This window comes from Protopterus annectens, chromosome 5.part1 (genome assembly GCF_019279795.1).
Source record: "Protopterus annectens isolate FY-2018-M chromosome 5.part1, PAN1.0, whole genome shotgun sequence".
Taxonomy (NCBI): Eukaryota; Metazoa; Chordata; order Ceratodontiformes; family Protopteridae; genus Protopterus; species Protopterus annectens.
The window spans coordinates 689,970,554-689,989,736 of NC_056736.1; positions in this window are offsets into that span (position 1 = coordinate 689,970,554).

Consider the following 19,183-nt stretch of genomic DNA (forward strand, 5'->3'; position numbering starts at 1 on the left):
AAACACGGTATGTGTTGAACCCCACCATCATTGTAGCCCATGCCACAGACAGATGTTCATGCATCTGTGTATGTATGGCTGGGAATGTCCCTGGCCTAGCAACTTAGCTGTGTCAGTGTTGCGAACAACATACTGAATGGGCTGGGTGTGTGAGGTGCGCGTCATACGTGTATGGTCCGATGGATGATACCATCAGTGCCCCCGCTATGTGAACATCCCTGTCCCCATAAATGGATACCTATGCTGTGCCCAACACCACCGTCTCTGTGGGAGGGATGGTGTTGTGTGGTGCACCTGCTGACATGGCGGTGGCAGCAGGCACTGGATGTAGACATATGTGGTACCCATGTCAGGCCAGGCTACCATCCATGTGCACGGGATATCATTGTGTGGGCACATACAGCACTGTGTTGAAGAATATCACAGCACATAGCACCTGTCAGGGGTAATGTGTATGCATGGATGTGCGATACCAGCATGCACCATACACACCCCCACCAAGCAGCATGCTGCCTACCTTGCAGAAGGCCATTGTCCACACCATGATGATAGACATGTGTAATGTCCATATACACATAGCAATGACATATGGAATGGACAGCCACCCTCCCAATATCAGTACCCCCCAGGTGGGACACATCCCTGTGCCATGTATGTGACATACCCTGTCATACCATGCAGCCCTGTCCAGCAAGAATGCACGTGCTATCACAGTCATACATGGTGCAATGGCCAAATGGCACTTGCACTATCAACCGTCCAGAGCAGTAATGTGGCACTGATGCACCTTGTGGTGTCACAGGTGCTGTGTGTTGGCGTGTACAACGTGCGCGCGCACATGCTATGTATGACCATCCCTGCTAATGTCATATGATTACACAATGTCCCATGTGTATCACATGTGCAATACAGGTGAGCCGTGGCAGGTTGTCCAACACCTGTACAGTGCTGTGTAGATGTACATGGCACAACACATGCATGTACAGGTGTCCACGTGTATGTGTGCAGTGCCACCGCTGACGTCCATAATGGCTGCGTCCATGATGCCTAGTGACATATACACAGCATCCAGGTGAACAGTAGAACTGTGCGCACATTGGGACACGTGCCAACTGGTATGAACACAGGTGCAGGCAGGTACACATGTCCACAGCAGGTTACCATCAACATGGTGTGTGTACAGTGTGATGAGTTGGCACACAGATATGATACCCGCTGCTTAACGGTGTGACAGCAACACGTCAGCTGTGTCAGTGCCATGATGCATCACAGAGATTACTGTGCAGATGTCGTACATGTCATAGCAATGTATGTCCAGCGGTATGCCAGTACATCAGTGTAAATGTGACATGTCACCATCATTATGTCTTACAGATAATGCCTCAATCATGGCTGCCAGCCTTCAGCTGCCAGGAGGATGACGTAATCATACCGTTGCTCCATGACAACTATGACCTGCTATTCAGCCATGTTCCACAGCAAGCACAGCAGCGGGATGACCTGTGGCAGGATATGTGCAGGAGGGTGAACGACGTGGGTGGCAACAACCGCACCTACCAGCAGATACGCCGACACTGCACGGACCTAATACAGCACGCGAAACAGCGTGCCACCGCAATCGCCAGAGAACAAGGTGGAACAGGTGGTGGGCCACCAACCCAGCCCCCACTCACACACACAGAGGAGCTCCTGGCCAGTCTGGGGACACCCAGGGAACCTCATGGAGAAACACTCGTTGCCATCGTGGAGGTGGGTGTCTCCCAACCAATGAGCCTGGAGCTGCCTGGTAAGTCAGTCTTGCATATGTGTATGATAACTGCCGTAGGTGTGGGTGTCACAGTACACCACGTAATGTACCAACACATGCTAGGTATATGGCCACACAAGCCGCATACTACAGTATACTACGTTGTGTTTGCAGACATGTGCATAACACATGCTACCACACAGGTACATGATGTGACATGCACAGTGCTTACTGTGGCTACAGTCATGGATAATGTTTATACTGTTGTGTAGCCCCTATACAGGTACCTCTGGCGTGTCGCACAGCCATGGGTCCGTCGCAGGTGAGACTGTTGTTAGTAACAGGCATGTTACAGTGTATAGATATTCGCCATGTGGCCAGGTATGACATGCATACCTGGGTTCTGCTCCAGTCACGGTATACAGGTTGCACCACCTGACACACACTCCACCCATGTACAGTAGATACAACCATTAGTATACACTGGCATGAAACCACAGAACCCGTCAGTGTGATATGTGCAGTCAGCTATGCATACAATGGTGGAGGTGTTCTACAGTGGCTGCATATGTAGTATGCATTGGAATGCCATTTGTGGTACACACACAGTACCACATAGTGAGCTGTGATCTGGCCAGCACACAGGTGTTGCCAATGTGACATATGCCCCTGCATTGTGTGCACACATTGTGACACGACACATGACATGTCCCACGCACGTGGTGTTCTGTCTGCAATATTGTCACACCATGACATGACCTACGCCCGACATAGCAGACATCCACACTGTCTGCATAGCCCTCTGGATTGTGACACCTCCAACTTGTATGGGTGTATGTCACATGGGCCACCACAGGGATGGGTACACGATGCCCATCACACACAATTGTCCATGACCCAGTCAAACATGGCCATGGGTGATACCTACAGGCATGTTGCCACACAGTACATCTGGAGTGGATAGACACCGTTGCACATTGCCCACACATAGTGCGATCATAGCTGTAGTGGACCACCTGTACATTTGATGTGGTACACCAGACAACCGGAATGCCTGTCTGCAGCCACCGGAGGTGCCAACAATGTCTACCATATACGTGCTGTGGAACAGCATGACTGTGTTGCAGACATGGCAATGCAATGCGTCCATGTTATGAATCACACAGAAACATACCTGTGTCCTGCTGCCATGCAGTGGCACAGTGCCTGTACTCCCCACTGTATAGCTATGTACACGGCTCACACCAACCACACCTGCACAGACATCTTTGTTACACATGCATTCTATCTGTAGCCTGTACACATAACACTGCAATGTGACGTCCAGTATGATGCGGTGCATGTGGTGGGACACCATTGTCACATGTCCACATGTTATCGCACATGTTGGCGGAGTACATGTCAAAGTGACGCCAGCCATGTGTACTGTTAACCTGCCTGTGGCCACATGGTGTATCACGGTGATGCATGCAAACTACCATGAATGTGTGTACTGCATGCCTACTGAAATGACACCTGCTTGATGTAGTGTGCACCCCAGGGCAGTATGCATACTACCACTATTAATGTCTGGCCTGCATTCACTGAGCTGTGGTGTGGGAATGCTGCATGCCATCTGCAATATCACATGCATGATGTGTCTGCATGTGTGTGTGTGTGTCTGCGTGTGTGTGTGTCTGTGTGTGTGTGTCTGTATGTGTGTGTGTCTGTGTGTGTGTGTCTGTGTGTGTCTGCGTGTGTGTGTGTGTGTGTGTGTGTCTGCGTGTGTGTCTGCGTGTGTGTAATGTATCTTACAGTATGTCTTTGTATTCACAGGTGGTGTAGGTGCGTTCCCTCCTGCGGTCCATCTGATGCTAGTGTCCCCACAGATACTAGCGGTGATGACCATATGCATGAGGCACAGGCAGGGTTGTCAGGGGCAGAAGCTGTGCCATTGGTTACCATCCCACCCATGTCCCCTTCATCTCCGCACACGGTTCTGATGCCGACACATACCACATCACCATTGCCCATAGAGGAAGGACAGTCAGCGTCTGTTGGCATTGAGCAGGAATGTGTGGTGGCTACAGAAGGTGCAGGTACACACCATGTTGCCAGTGTAATGACTGGTGATGTGCCACACAGGCATGTGGCTGGTGCTGCTCATAGGAGGACCTCTGGCAGACATGCACCTGCTGTACAGGGTGCAGCAGCTGGTATCACCAGACGCATGTTCCAGACTGTAATGGTGGCACAGGCACGTGCTGAACGGCAGAACCAAGAAGGGCAGAGGCTGCAGAGGGCCGCAATCCATTCCCTAAATGAGAACATCCAGTCATTGGCGAATGCTCAACAGCAGATTGCTAATGTACTGGATAGGCGATTAGGTGAGATGGTTGGAATCCTCGACCGAGGCATGTCAATCCGCGAGCGTGAGCGTTCTGTGCTGGAACACCTGGTAGGGGTGAGGCGTAGGACACGTGGCCGTAGGCCAGCAACACCACCTAGTGTAGGTCGCCATGTCCATGCCACCTCTCATGCCCACTCACACAGTGCCGGTAGCAGCAGCAGTGCAGCTGGTGCTACACCAACCACACCAGGACACAGCAGGCCACGTGGACGTGGCCCTGGCTGGTCCTAGCGTGGACACAGTTCCAGCGGACATGTGTCATCGGAGAGTGGCCACTCCATACCTCTACCCGGTAGTGCCCGTGCGACCCCAGGCAGGCATGGGTCACGTGGCCGCAGACGGACACAGTGAGCCGTACAACCTGCACTGTACAGTCTGGGGCTGCCAAGTATACCCCGTGTAGGCATCACAGATGGCTGAACTGTGTACACACATACCCACACACGGCAGACACAACTGTAGGGCTCCACCACATCCACATGCATTCTGCACAGTCATGCCCAGTAAATGCACCGGCGCTTACACACACACATGATGTCATCCATTGGTACAGCCTATGCCCCTGGCACACATATCACCCTGTGCATATGATGAAGCCTCTGCCACATCACTGTCATCCACACCATCGGTGCACAGTTATGCAAATATATTCTGATGCACAGGGTGGACAAGATAGTGAGAGGTGTATGTGATACCTGTGTACGCATAGTGTGTGATGTGTATGTTGCAGTGGTTGTGTATGACAAGTGACAGGTGCGTATGTGACGTGGGTTGTGTACTGTCATCATGCAGCAGACATACCATGTAGTGCAGGTGCAGCATACATTGAGCTGTGTACATGGTATGTGTGACGGTTACATGTGTAGCACCATGTTGGTTCTGTTAACCTGTATGCCTCATATGGTGTACGTGCATGTGCCTACTGGGAGCACTGTTATCAGTCCCCCACGTGTAGCTGTGTGTTACCCACAGGCACATCTGGCAATATCAACATACCACAGGTACCCGCAACCTGTCTGGACACCTACATAGGTACATAGGTGCATAGGTACATACCAGGCTATGTGCCCTATGGCATGTGTAAGCCTAGCCAGAGTGTGTGTGGCTTTCACCACCCCTTAGGATGAGGATACTATATCCATTGGTCTGCTGTCCCTCTGTCCAGCAGTGACACAAAGATGATGCCTGGGGCATACCTACGATCTCCCATCCACATGTCAGGATTACTCTTGGACAGAGTCAGTGAGGGGCTCTGCTTCACAAGGGCTGTGAATCTGTTCCATGGTGTTGGGAGTCTCTGGGCGATGAACCTGTCCCTCCAGCACATCCTATTTTTGTCCGTGTTGAGGTTTCTGTCAGTTGCTCTCGTGCCCGTGGTTGTTTGGATTCTAGGAGGTGGAACATGTCCATGACACTCAGGTCGGACATGGCCGTGTATGTCAGGTACAGATCACCTCTGAGCAGACGGTATGAGAAGGTATACAACCGGAGTCCCCTCAGTCGGGCAGTGTGTGACATATGTTTCAGCACCTTTATCCCTGTGTTGTGGAACATTTGAGGTCCTTCCGAGTGCTGCAGTTGTCAGGTTAGGTACATTCCTAATGTGGCGTTGTACCCACTCATTGATCTGATGCGTGAAGAGTACAGGTGTACAATGACCTCCCTTGATGTGGATGTGAATCCCTTCATGACCAGGTGGGCACAGTGGAATGTCTTCCCAACCACATTGGCAATGTGAGTGTCAAGAGAGGTTACCGACAGGTTTGGTACCCATGTCCCTGATCACGTCCACCATGTTTAATGGATTACCACCTATGTGGTAATTCGGGGTGAACATGTCTTTCCCAAAGGGTAGGTCTATACCTTCCCTGGCATGTAGCTTCAGGCCATGGCTCTGGCACCAGTTATCCATTTCTATGAGACCTCAGGTGGATGTCCGTGTCTGATGGGGTGTTGAGTATGGTGGCCGGTTTGCAGTCATCTGCATACCTTGTCTGCCACAATCCCCCTATGTTTGCATGCACATCGGAAAGTTGAATGCCGAACTGGAGGGGGCCCAGGACTGAGCCCTGTGGGCCACCACTCGGGACCAGCTTGGAGTCTGACGTGGCACCAGGAACACTAACCCTGTGGGTTTTGACCTCCATCCGGTTGGCAACCCATCGTGTGACATATGTCTCTACATCTACGCTGGTGAGCCTTTCTATGATCCCCGCGTGGAGTGTGGTTCGAACGCTGTCGCCAGGTCACGGTAGTCTGTGCAAACCGACGCACCCCCATCAATGGCCTTAGTGACTCCTCCAAACAGGTCGACCAGGTTCAGGAGGCAGGATCTGCCCTTGACTAAGCCGATGTGGGTATGTTCCAGTATTTGTCGTTCCCCAATGTCTTTATTTATGGGCTCCATTATGGACCCCTCCATAGCTTTGCAGACAAGGCTTGTCAAGCTTATAGGGCAGGGATGTACAGAGTCCATAGGAGCACTGCCTTGGTGGAGTGGGACCACAGTTGCCATATGCCATCCATCGGGTACATAGCCTGTAGTAAGGCTAAGATTAAACAGCAGCCTTATGTGCAAGGTGAGGCCCTCATTGAGGTTGTGTAGCACACAGCCGGGGACACCATCTGGTCCCATTGATGCTGTGTTCACTGCTTTACAGATATCAGCTCTCACCTGGGCATTCGAGATGTTTGGGAGGCTAGACTCTGGTGGGATAGATACGCCCCTCTTGGGGGTAGATGTATGCACGGAACCTGTCTGCCAGTTTTTTGGCAATGTCTGTGGGTTCAGTGATCATTGTACCATTCTGGACTAATTCTGAGCATAACTGTGTGCTTCCACCCATGTTCCTACCATAGCTAAGGAAGGCCTTATGGTTGTCTTATGTGTCCTTTGCAAGTCCAGTCCCACAGGCGGCCTTGGATGATTGTATGAGTGATCGTATGTTAACGCCAGTATTAATCAGTGATGCCTTCCCTGGTAGTGGTATTGCTCTGTCATGTAGTAGCTTTCACCTCTTGTTGTAAGGGTTTGTTAATGGCTGGGGTCCACCAGACCATGTGCCTGCCTTTGGTGGACAAGGTCCTGATGTTATCAGGGATTGCTTGATCCAGACATTCCTGGGGGTGCTCATAGAAGGCATTTGTAAGGGTTTCAGCAGCGTGGCCTGTGTTTACCACTGGCATGGAGGCCTTGTAGGGTACCACACCAGTCGTATGACGTGTGGGGTTCGCTGTGGAGAGGTCTTCACTGTGGTCTCCCTTTCCAGTGTTGGGTGCAGGATGCGGATCTCCAGTGAGTTCACTATATGGTCTGACCTCACCGTTGAGGGATGTACATCCTGTGTGGAGCATGTCGTCCCCATTTGTGATGATCAGGACTAGTATAGTTCCTCCCCTTGTGGGTATGGTGCATGGTTGTTCCACAGCATTCGGGTGTATGAACACCTGGAACCTTTGGTGTAGGGTGTTGTGTCCTGGGTAATTTTCCCGGTCTATGTATGGGTGGTTGATGTCACCCAATATGATGGTGTTGTGAGAGCATTCATACTCCCCCAATGTCTTCAGGAAGGCTGTGCGGGTATCCTGGGTTTGGGAGGGTGGTCTGTAGCATGCAACAAACTGTAGGGCAGTCCTACCCATGGTTAATTGCACCTGGATGGTCCCCGCTGCTACGTGCATTTCTGCCAACCTGGAGGTGTGGGTATCCTTCATGGAAATGGAGACTCCCCCTCCTTCTGTGTTCGGTCCGGGTTATGGTCCTGAACGCGTGATATGAGGTATGATCTGATAGTGCTGGGGTGCTCTCAGGAGCCCTGAACAATGTTTCAGTCACAGCACTGACATCGATGTCCTCCATACTGAGGAGGGCATTTGAGGGCATGCAGCTTGGGCATAGACTACTGGCACTGAGCAGTATTACCCTTTCTTTTCTCCAGGTTTGTAGTCTAGGGTGGTAGGTTTATCATTCCAGCCTTGCCTGCAGTGGGCACTGTGGGGGTGGCAGGAGCCTTAGCCAAACTCTTGAAGACCAGGGGCGACAGGTGCGAGCGTGGCGTGCCAAGCATGTCATCCCAGGCAAGAGGAAATTGGATCCCCTCAGACTGACACCGGTAACCAGGCAAATTATCAAGGGTGATCATTTGGAGCCAGTATTGTGGCATCATACTTGATGAGGGTGGGATACTGCCCAGGGTCAGGGACATGCTGGCCTGGGCTACACAATCTGAGAGCCCCTCTATGTCTCCTTTCATGTATCCCAGGGTGGTATGTCTCCGGTCGTTGACACCAGCATGGACAATGACCACGTCATACTTGTACATGCTGCGGAGTGACCTGAGTGCGTGTGTTATGTGGCGGATTCCAGCGCCCGACAGGCAGCCTACTGTGATCATTCCCTTGTTCAGTCTGGTGGGTGGGACGTCGGTGTGTCTGACTGTGGTGTCACCCATTACAAGTGTGTCTGGCATTGTGTGTGGCCTTTGGGGCTGTGACTGTTTAGCACACTGACGTTGAGAACTATGCGTTGCATGTCCTATGTCTTGTGGAGGCAGTTGCTTGGGTGTCTGCTTCAGAGGCCTCGTTAGGTTCATTACATGTTTTAACAGTGCCTCCGAGTATGTCTTAGTGTGTTCATGTGTTTGTTTAGCATTTGTGATAGTTACATATGACACTGGGTTTGTGGTGTGCATGGTGTCCTTCCCCTCCCATTTGGTCTTGCCGGTTATGGTTTGAGAGAGCTCAGCCCCCTGTCTGGCTATATAGTTGCATCTCTCACATGTATTATGTTTAGTGGGGGAGGTGCGGCTTGTCCGTGTCCATGAGGCACCTATAACATTGCCTCAGGACGCCCAGATTCACCATCTGAACAGGAGAGGTTGCTAGCAATTGACCCTTCGACATGCCAGAGAAAGTGAATGCATTTGCTGTATAACTGGGTCAGAAGGCATCTATAGGGAAGTGGGTACTCAAGGGGATTCTAGGCTAGTGTAGTACTCCATCTAGTATACATGTACTTTACCTATGTAGGAACACTTTGGGAGCAGGTGCTGAGCTTTGTGATAGAGAACAGACAGTTGAGATTGCAAGTAGAGAGGTTCTAGATGTAAACCTGCGGAGCACGGAGCCAGATATAGTGTAACATTGCTTACACGGTACATGACGCACATGTCCACACATATACTGTACCTGACGCCTGTGGTCGGTGACACAGGCTACGGTGGACAGAGACATCACATACATGGCATGACAGTACAGGTATAGAGGCATTCTGCAGGTGTCGTACACAGTGTGCTGGCAACTGACCGCAGGTGTCACCTGTCAGCTGTGGTGCACGGTGTGCAGCAGTTGGATGCTGTACCGGTACAAGAATATGTCCGCAATCGCGGGGCGTACACCACTATGGCACACACCCCATTGTGTGCAGATGGGGACACCTGCCTGTGTGGTCAGCACCCTTACAATACAATGCACCCACACGCCATGTCACAGGGGGCGGTCTTGCACAGGTGGCCAGTAAGGCTCACAAGTATGGCATTGACAGGGCTGTACAATGCAGCACCAGTACGGGATGGTCACCCTGTGTGGTTAGTGTCCAGTCACAACACTATATCTGCATACACCCTCACAACAGGCAGCAGACATACACACATGTTGACACACTGACATGGTGGTGACCACTCATGTCTACACGGAGGGATGACGTGTTGCATGTACTGCACCATCCACATCCATGCACCCCACACTGAGGTATGTACAGATCTCTACCATGGTGTACAGTGATGTGTGGCACGTGGCACATAGTCCCCCCGATCTGTGGGCACACATTCCTGCACACATGTTGGTGCTAGGAATGCCACACCCGCTATATGGGATATATGCAGGCGTGCAGCGGTATGTAGTGCATCCTGCGTACCACCACTGTATCTGGCAGCTGTGCCAATATATGCACTTGGGAGGTGGTAGGGGTTACAGTGGCCATGTGACATATGGTCAATGACACATGGCCGATGGGTATGCATTATGGCAGCGCTGTCATGTAAAGGCGACATAGCAGACTGTATGCACATGGCAGGGTAGGATGTTGTGTGACACACCTGTGACCAGCACCTGCACACATGCATGTGGACAGGTGTTTAAACACATGGTGTACACACATACCGCCATGCATGCTGTTACTATGCCACCATATGACGGCCCCCATGATGGGTATGCATGTGGTAGGGGGTTGAAACTGTGTTATGGACATCGGACACCACTCATGCATGGCTGCACCGTGCACAGTACACGTGTCACATGTATCCCCTGTTGCCATGTGTGTATGCATTGCTACGTTGTGACGTGTGTCGACATACATGGAACATGGACTGTGGTATGGTATCACAGCTGTCACAGGCAAACTGATGATACATACAGAGGAATTTCAAAAGTTACAGTGAATGCCATCATTGATAAAGTGTCTTTTTTGATTTTTGACTTATTAATTACTGATTTAATAGATGAACCACTGTTTAAATACTTTAATGTCTTGAATCCAACTATTCCTAAGATTTATGGTTTACCAAAGGTTCATAAAGACAGAAGTCTGCCACCAATGCGTCCCATAGTCTCAGGCACTGGTTGGTGTACAGAACCACTGTCTATTTATGTTGAAAGTACACTGCATGTGCTCTTAGACAAATGTGAAAATATTTGAAGAGACACCAAAATGTTTCTAGAGAAATTACATACTAGAATTGAAAGTTTATCAGATATTAATGACTTTGCTCTTGTCACTATGGATATAGAGTCATTGTTTACAAGTATCCCGAATACATGGGGCATTAATATGATTAGAAATTTTCTTACAAGAAATAATTGCTTCACCAATGAAAAAGTACAACTTATATGCAGTTTGTTAGAGATTATTCTGGAAAATAATGTTGTATATTTTGAAGAACAATTATTTCTGCAACAGATCGGCATTGCCATGGGCACACCATGTGCAAATAGTTATGCCAATCTATCGCTTACATTCTGGGAACAAACACATGTCTTTTCTGATAAGAATCCTTTTATCAGTCAGCTTTTATGGTATACACGTTTTGTGGATGATGTTTTTTATTATGGAAAGGCAATATATCTGAGCTTATATTATTTATTAACTATTTGCATACAACTACTGATTTTCTGAGATTCACATACAATTTTTCTACATCTGAGATTGATTTCTTAGATGTACATATAATCAAATCAGAGTTGACAGGTTTTACCAGCAAAATTTTTCACAAACCCACGAAGAAAAATACATACCTTCACAAAACCAGTATGCATCCTAGACATATTCCAAGAAATGTGCTCAAGGGGCAGGTATACAGAACATTAAGATTACACAACAATGATAATGATGCAGTACTAGCTTTGAATAAATTGAAAATTGAATTTTTAAGAAGAGGATATAATATGGATGAAATAGATAGAACTATTTCTGATGCTTGGACACTCAGGGACTCTAAATGTAAAGCGTATTTTCAATCTTCTAATTCTATTACGTCAGATAGCAGTAATTTGAGAAATAATACACAAAATAATAGCATTAGAGCAGTTTTTCAGTATGCCAGTAATGTTAATCAGTATACTAATATTATTAAACAACATTGGCACATTTTACATGAGATTCCTTGTTTACATTCTTTCATTGGTAATGCACCTAGCTTCAGTTTCAGAAATAATCTAACATTAAAACAACAATTGTGTAATAAAGACGTCAAAAAAACTACCTATAATTCCAGACGCAAAGGTACTTTTCCTTGTAGGTCTTGTACTGCTTGTACACATATTCATAGTAGTACACCATATATTCATCCTGTTAGAAATTTTACACTATACTCTCATTCATATGCAGACTGTAAAACCACTGATGTTATTTATTTTTGTTTCTGCCAAATATGTCATGCCTTCTATATAGGAAAAACAAATAGAAACTTAAAGGATAGAATATTGGAACACATAAGAGACATCAGAAATAACAAAACTACTAGTGCTTGCTCAACATGTTTTAAACACTGACCCTTCACACTCTTTCAAGTTCTTTGTTTTACAACATATACATAGAAATGTGAGGGGAGGAGATATAGAAAATTTCACAGAGAGCCGAGAACAAAGATGGATTATCAAGCTCAATGCTGATAGATATCCAGGCTTAAATGGTTGTACATCACTGGTTCCATTTCTTAAAGCTAGACGTCTTCAACACAATTAATTTTTGCATAAAATAAAAAATATATATATACATATATTTCTTTTATTATATATTTTGTATTATGCATTCTTTTTAAATATATATTATATATATATGCATTTTATGAGATTATTTAATTGTTTTAAATTAGATATGCATAAATATGAATATACTATGCATTTTTATTTTTATGCATTTTTTATATATATGCATTTTTAATGAGATTATTTAACTGTTTTAAAATCAGATATGCATAAATATGAACATACTTTACATTTTTGTATATATATTTTATATTCACATGCGTATTTTACAATATTCTTGTCATATATGCCTTTAAATTTTCAAAAGTTGTATGATGTCACTAATTGGAAAAAATTTTTGACTGAGAGTGATATAAAACAAGCAGTTGAACAGTTAATTCTTTGTCTGATGCAGCAACGAAGGTTGCGAAAGTGCTCACCTCTCCTTTTTACTTTGTTTAAATAAAGACGTTATTGTGTGGTACCCGGTATAGTGTTTTCTCTCATAAACTGTACAAGGGTATGTGTCCCAGTCAACACCGCTACACCCTGTAGGGGGTGCATACCACAGACATGTGTCCACCTTCCATTCGTGTGTGTATTACCGCGTACGCCAGTGTTATGCATGTGGTACATCACAGGCTTCGTATGTGTCCTGTGTGCAGTCCATGCACACAGCCAGGCAATCACATATATGACATATCCGGATTTTGTTTCACTGTGGTACAGCTGCAGTCATGTATCATATCTGTGTCAGTCCCGTGGTATGTGTGGAGCACGCCTGTCCATGTATACCGATATGGGTGGACTACATCACACCTGTGGGATCATTGATAGTACATGTGTACTCTGCATGACGGACGTGCACCGCCATATAGACCTGTGGACATATGTCACATGCTGTTGCTGGACCATGAGGCATACTGCTGCACAAATGACATGGTGCTGGCATGGCAGCTACAGTGTTCACTGCAGTGTGTACATGTTCAGCCTGCACCCGTGACGCCTGTGCTGTCAATGCTGTCATCTGTGTGTCTACATGTAACTGCATGTGTGTCCACCCTGTGCGTGTGTACGGGTTTACCTGGCCGTGACTTGCGGTGTGTGCACTCCGTCTGCATGCCGGACGGCGCGTAGCACATACTAAGTGTGTGAGCATGCCCGGGTTGCTGTTGTGTGGGTGGACACACACGACGGTCCACAATCTGCCCTTCCATGATTCCACCCCATGTGTATGCATGTCTGCACTCTGCAGATTCTAAGTGTGTGAGCATGCCCAGTAAGCAGCTGTGTAGATGGACGCACAGTACAGTGCACACCGCGCCTGTCTGCGTTGATACCCCGTGTGCATGTATGTTTCCCATTCGCGACCGCTAGGTGTGAGGGCATGCCCAGTACGCCATTCGGGGGTACACAGTACAGTCGGCACTGATGTCTGCTACTAGGCGTGTAGCCATGGCCAATGACATCCTGCATAGCCATGGTGACCGTCCAGGTGAGTCATATGTGGTTGGTATGCCACAATGGCTGCCTACATCGTGCACGCCAGATGCCCTCTCATAGGGTATACTGTCTGTGGTGTATCCCGTATCCATGTCATGATGTTGTGCTCCGTAGTTAGTTGGTATTCCCGAGTGCAGCACTACCATGTTACTGTACGCCCACCTTGGGATGGTAACATGCTGTGTGACTGCGCACTCTGTCTTCATTCCCTATTGGCTGCCTTGCCTCTGCAGATGATATCACCCACCTAGGGGTATGCCTCCTGACAGTACTGTGCTCAGTAATCTCAGTAGCGCGTTCTGTAAATGCATCATGCTGTAGTGTGTTCTTGTAGGTAGGCATAGGTTCAACTCCAGGCCCTTCCCGGTGTGTGTGTGTGTGTGTGTTTCCAGCTGCCTCTGCAGATGGTCATGCTTTTAGATGCTTCACAACACATACCTTGGCTATTGTCAGCTATTCCTTTACGGATGATGTCACCCGCCTAGAAGTATGCCTCTGACAGCACTGTGCTCAGTAATCTCAGTAGCGCGTTCTGTAAATGCATCATGCTGTAGTGTGTTCATGTAGGTAGGTGTAAGTTCAACTCCCGGCCCTTCCCCGTGTGTGTGTGAGGTGTGTGTGTTTACAGCTGCCCTTGGTGAGCGTAGTTCCTTTAGTCGCTTCGCAACACATACCTTGGCTATTGGCATCTATTCCTTTACGGATGATGTCACCCACCTAGAAGTATGCCTCTGACAGCGCTGTGCTCAGTAATCTCGGTAGCACGTTCTGTAAATGCATCATGCTGTAGTGTGTTCATGTAGGTAGGCGTAAGTTCAACTCCCGGCCCTTCCCCGTGTGTGTGTGTGTTTCCAGCTGCCTCTGCAGATTGTCATGCTTTTAGATGCTTTGCAACACATACCTTGGCTATTGTCAGCTATTCCTTTACGGATGATGTCACCCACCTAGAAGTATGCTTCTGACAGCACTGTGCTCAGTAATCTCGGTAGCGTCTTCTATAAATGCATCATGCTGTAGTGTGTTCATGTAGGTAGGTGTAAGTTCAACTCCCGGCCATTCCCTGTGTGTGTGTGTGTGTGTTTCCAGCTGCCTTTGCAGATGGTCATGCTTTTAGACGCTTCGCAACACGTACCTTGCCTATTGTCAGCTATTTCTTTACGGATGATGTCACCCGCCTAGAAGTATGCCTCTGACAGCGTTGTGCTCAGTAATCTCGGTAGCACGTTCTGTAAATGCATCATGCTGTAGTGTGTTCATGTAGGTAGGTGTAAGTTCAACTCCCGGCCCTTCCCCATGTGTGTGTGTGTTTACAGCTGCCCTTGGTGAGCGTAGTTCCTTTAGTCGCTTCGCAACACATACCTTGGCTATTGGCATCTATTCCTTTACGGATGATGTCACCCGCCTAGAAGTATGCCTCTGACAGCGCTTTGCTCAGTAATCTCGGTAGCGCATTCTGTAAATGCATCATGCTGTAGTGTGTTCATGTAGGTAGGTGTAAGTTCAACTCCCGGCCCTTCCCCGTGTGTGTGTGCGTGTTTCCAGCTGCCTCTGCAGATGGTCATGCTTTTAGATGCTTCGCAACACATACCTTGGCTATTGTCAGCTATTCCTTTATGGATGATGTCACCCGCCTAGAAGTATGCCTCTGACAGCACTGTGCTCAGTAATCTCAGTAGCACGTTCTGTAAATGCATCATGCTGTAGTGTGTTTATGTAGGTAGGCGTAGGTTCAACTCCCGGCCCTTCCCGGTGTGTGTGTGTGTGTGTGTGTTTACAGCTGCCCTTGGTGAGAGTAGTTCCTTTAGTCGCTTCGCAACACATACCTTGGCTATTGGCATCTATTCGCAACACATACCTTGGCTATTGGCATCTATTCCTTTACAGATGATGTCACCCGCCTAGAAGTATGCCTCTGACAGCACTGTGCTCAGTAATCTCAGTAGCACGTTCTGTAAATGCATCATGCTGTAGTGTGTTCATGGAGGTAGGCATAGTTTCAACTCCCAGCCCTTCCCCGTGTGTGTGTGGGGTGTGTGTGTGTTTACAGCTGCCCCTGTAGAGAGTAGTTATTTTAGATGCTTCGCAACACATACCTTGGCTATCGGCATCTATTCCTTTACAGATGTTGTCACCCACCTAGACGTGTGCCTCTGACGGCGCTGTGTTCAGTGGTCCACGTAGCGCGTTCCATACCTGTGTCATACTGTTGTGCGGTTGGGTAGGTGGGGGTAAGGTCAATCCCCATGCCTGCCAGCTGTGTGTGTGTGTCTATGCTCCCAGCCACATGGGTTCATAGGTTATGGCTTTAGAGTTTCTGCAGAACACTTATATCCTGCCACCATCTCTGTGTTTGTGGATGGTGAGACGCAGCTCGTGGACTGCCTGTGTGCCTGCTGTGGTTGGTGACCTCTGTAGCGTGTTCTCCACGTGCGCCCTGCTGTGGTGTGGTGGGGTGGTGCTGTGTACGTTACACTCCCGGCCTTGCCACATGTGTCCGTCTGTATCTCTCTCGATGTATATATACATACTTATGTTATGCCCATAGCGCTGCACTTGCATGGACAGCTGTCTGTCCCATGTATCGCATATTTGCAAGGCTGACACATAGAACTGTGGTACGATGCATATCCACTCATTGTGCATGCAACGTCCGTATTCCGGCATGCCCTAGAGACATCTGCTGGATATCGTGGCAGACAGCTATCCTTGCTGTACTGACACTGTACCCGTACACGCCATAAACCTTGTGTATAATTGCCTGTTTATGGTGTGTGTATGTCTATCTGAGCTGTATGCATGGTCGTGTGTATGTCCCGCTATAGCCGTCTGTGCAGGTGTCGCCACTATGGGTATTCCTTGTAGACCGCTGTTAAATGTGCACTTCAGCACATACCTGCAGACCATACTACCCCTCCTACGGCAGCGGCCTTAGATCAACCGCTGCCCTAGGCAATAGGGCTCCATGGCACCCACCACCACAACACATGGTGCCCGCATCCTGGTGTACCTACATGACATACCTACTAGAAAGGTGGCCCTGCTAGTGCAGTGCCCTAGGCAGCCACCGGATTGACCTATGCCTACGGCCGGCTATGAGCACATCACAAGGCATACTTTTACATTCAGTGTTTTGCAAAGGCTAGATTTTAATCCCAGAGAGGGGGACCTTATCAACTATACTTTAGAATGCGGATTGAGATGGATTATTAGGTGGAGAGTTGACCACACACCAGGGCTGAATGATGAAGCACAGATTAAGCATCTTTTTGAGAAGCAGGTGGCTTAAACCCAAATAACAGGAATGTAGTTTAGGTACAGCTATACATTTAACACCCATTAGTCCACTCTTTCAGTTGTTTACCACTGTATTACATTGATATAATATACATATTTTCTATATATATTGTTAGATTGTTAATTGATGAGTATTAGGCATAGTACAATATCATATAATACATGTTTTAATAGGATGTTTTTGAAGATGTTAATATATGTGTGTGTAGTTAACATTGCGTCTGCGCTTTATATGCTGGGGTTAATTGTTCATTGTTTGATGAGAAATTGACCAATGAAAGTGTAAGGAGGGATATTTAAAGCCTGGATGCTTTTATGTTATGTGTAAGTCTGACGGAGCCTACGGGTGAAAGCGCTTACTTGTCTATAAAGGAACCTTTTTATACCATTTGGGCACTGTCCTGGACAATTTCTACATTGACTGTTTCATCTACCTTTGTGTTTTTTGGATTGTGTGCCATAAGGTGCCAGCGGTTATTTTATGTTGATTAGGTGTATTCCATGGTCAATTGACATTAATCATATTCATTCATTAAAGGATCTTCTTTATAAGTGGGAACGCCATAGTTTAACCATCCTATGACCTTCCTAGTTGAAGTTGTTAGTGTGCCATTAGTATGTGTTCCACAGGTCGCCCATTTGTTCCACATTATGGAAGCGAGTGATCCCCATTTTGGTGATGGCAGATTGAGAGCTGTGTACGCCGGTATTCGCACGGCGGTCTGACTTTGTATGGGGAATGTCTAATGTAGTCCCTATCTGTATTTCCTGTGCTATGCCTTACTGCAGCTGTGTAATTCCACCAGGTTTCCAGTTATGGGTGCCATCTTGGTCGTACGCTTGTCCATCCATGGGAATTGCCTACTGGACACTGATATAGGGCTGTACACATTTCACACCTGCTTTTAGCATTATCCGGTGGATGCTTTGCATCATTAGTGGGGAGTAAGGCATGTGCTATACCCACATTCCTCCCATGGGGCAGGACAATGGATTATCTGCCAAACAACACCGAGCCCCATTTCTGCATACCCAGGATCCCATGGCTGCAACCCTCAACGGTACACATTACACATCCTTCATGTGTTCGGGACTGGGATGTGGACGCACTTCTATGGACTCGACAATCTGGGGATTTCTGTTCATATGTCCTGCATTTCATGGACACTTGTCATCAACCTTAAACATGCTGGTGGTGCATATGTCTAGCTGTGCCGTAGTTACAGCTGCCATTTCTTCTGGGTCGATCGCAGCTGGTTGATATTGCGAACGGATCAATTTTTGGAGTCCTACAATGGACACCAATGTGCATATGTAAAGTGTAGAAATTGTTGGACTGTCACCATCTGGCCAGTGGTTTTGACTGCTGCTGTATGTTCCCCAATCGCGGATGTCTGTTTGACTACCCATATTATGTATTACTTGGCCTATCTATATCCACGTGCCAGTAAGCGGAAATACAGCAAACCTTGAGTCCTGGTCATCTTCATAAAAGACATTATTGAACATAAACCATGCCAAAACAGACGATGACAAAAACGATACACTCCACAGTCAAAAGATACCGAGCTTTTTCACCCACTAACATGGGGCATCGTCGGAGTATGAAATACATTAGATAGTCGTCCCTTATATACTTCCTTCAGAGTCAGTTTAAAGTCAATTAATCAATAAACTTGCTCATAGTTAAGTGGACAGTGCTCCAAGTCTTGATGATAAAGTGACATACAAATCAGTGTTGCATACATTACTTAATGGAAACAATAATACAACAACAATGTGTTAATATAAATACAATATTGGTCAATACAATCAGTATATTGAAACATAGTTGATAATTGTTGTGAGTAAACCTTAGAATGTAGTGTGTTGATAATGATATTGTATATCAATGTGTATAATTGTTGCATTAAGATTCCAAATCATGGAATAAATAAGTACAATTAAATGCATATTTTGTATAAATATGAATGTAAATAAGAGTCACAATGTTAAATATGAATATGACT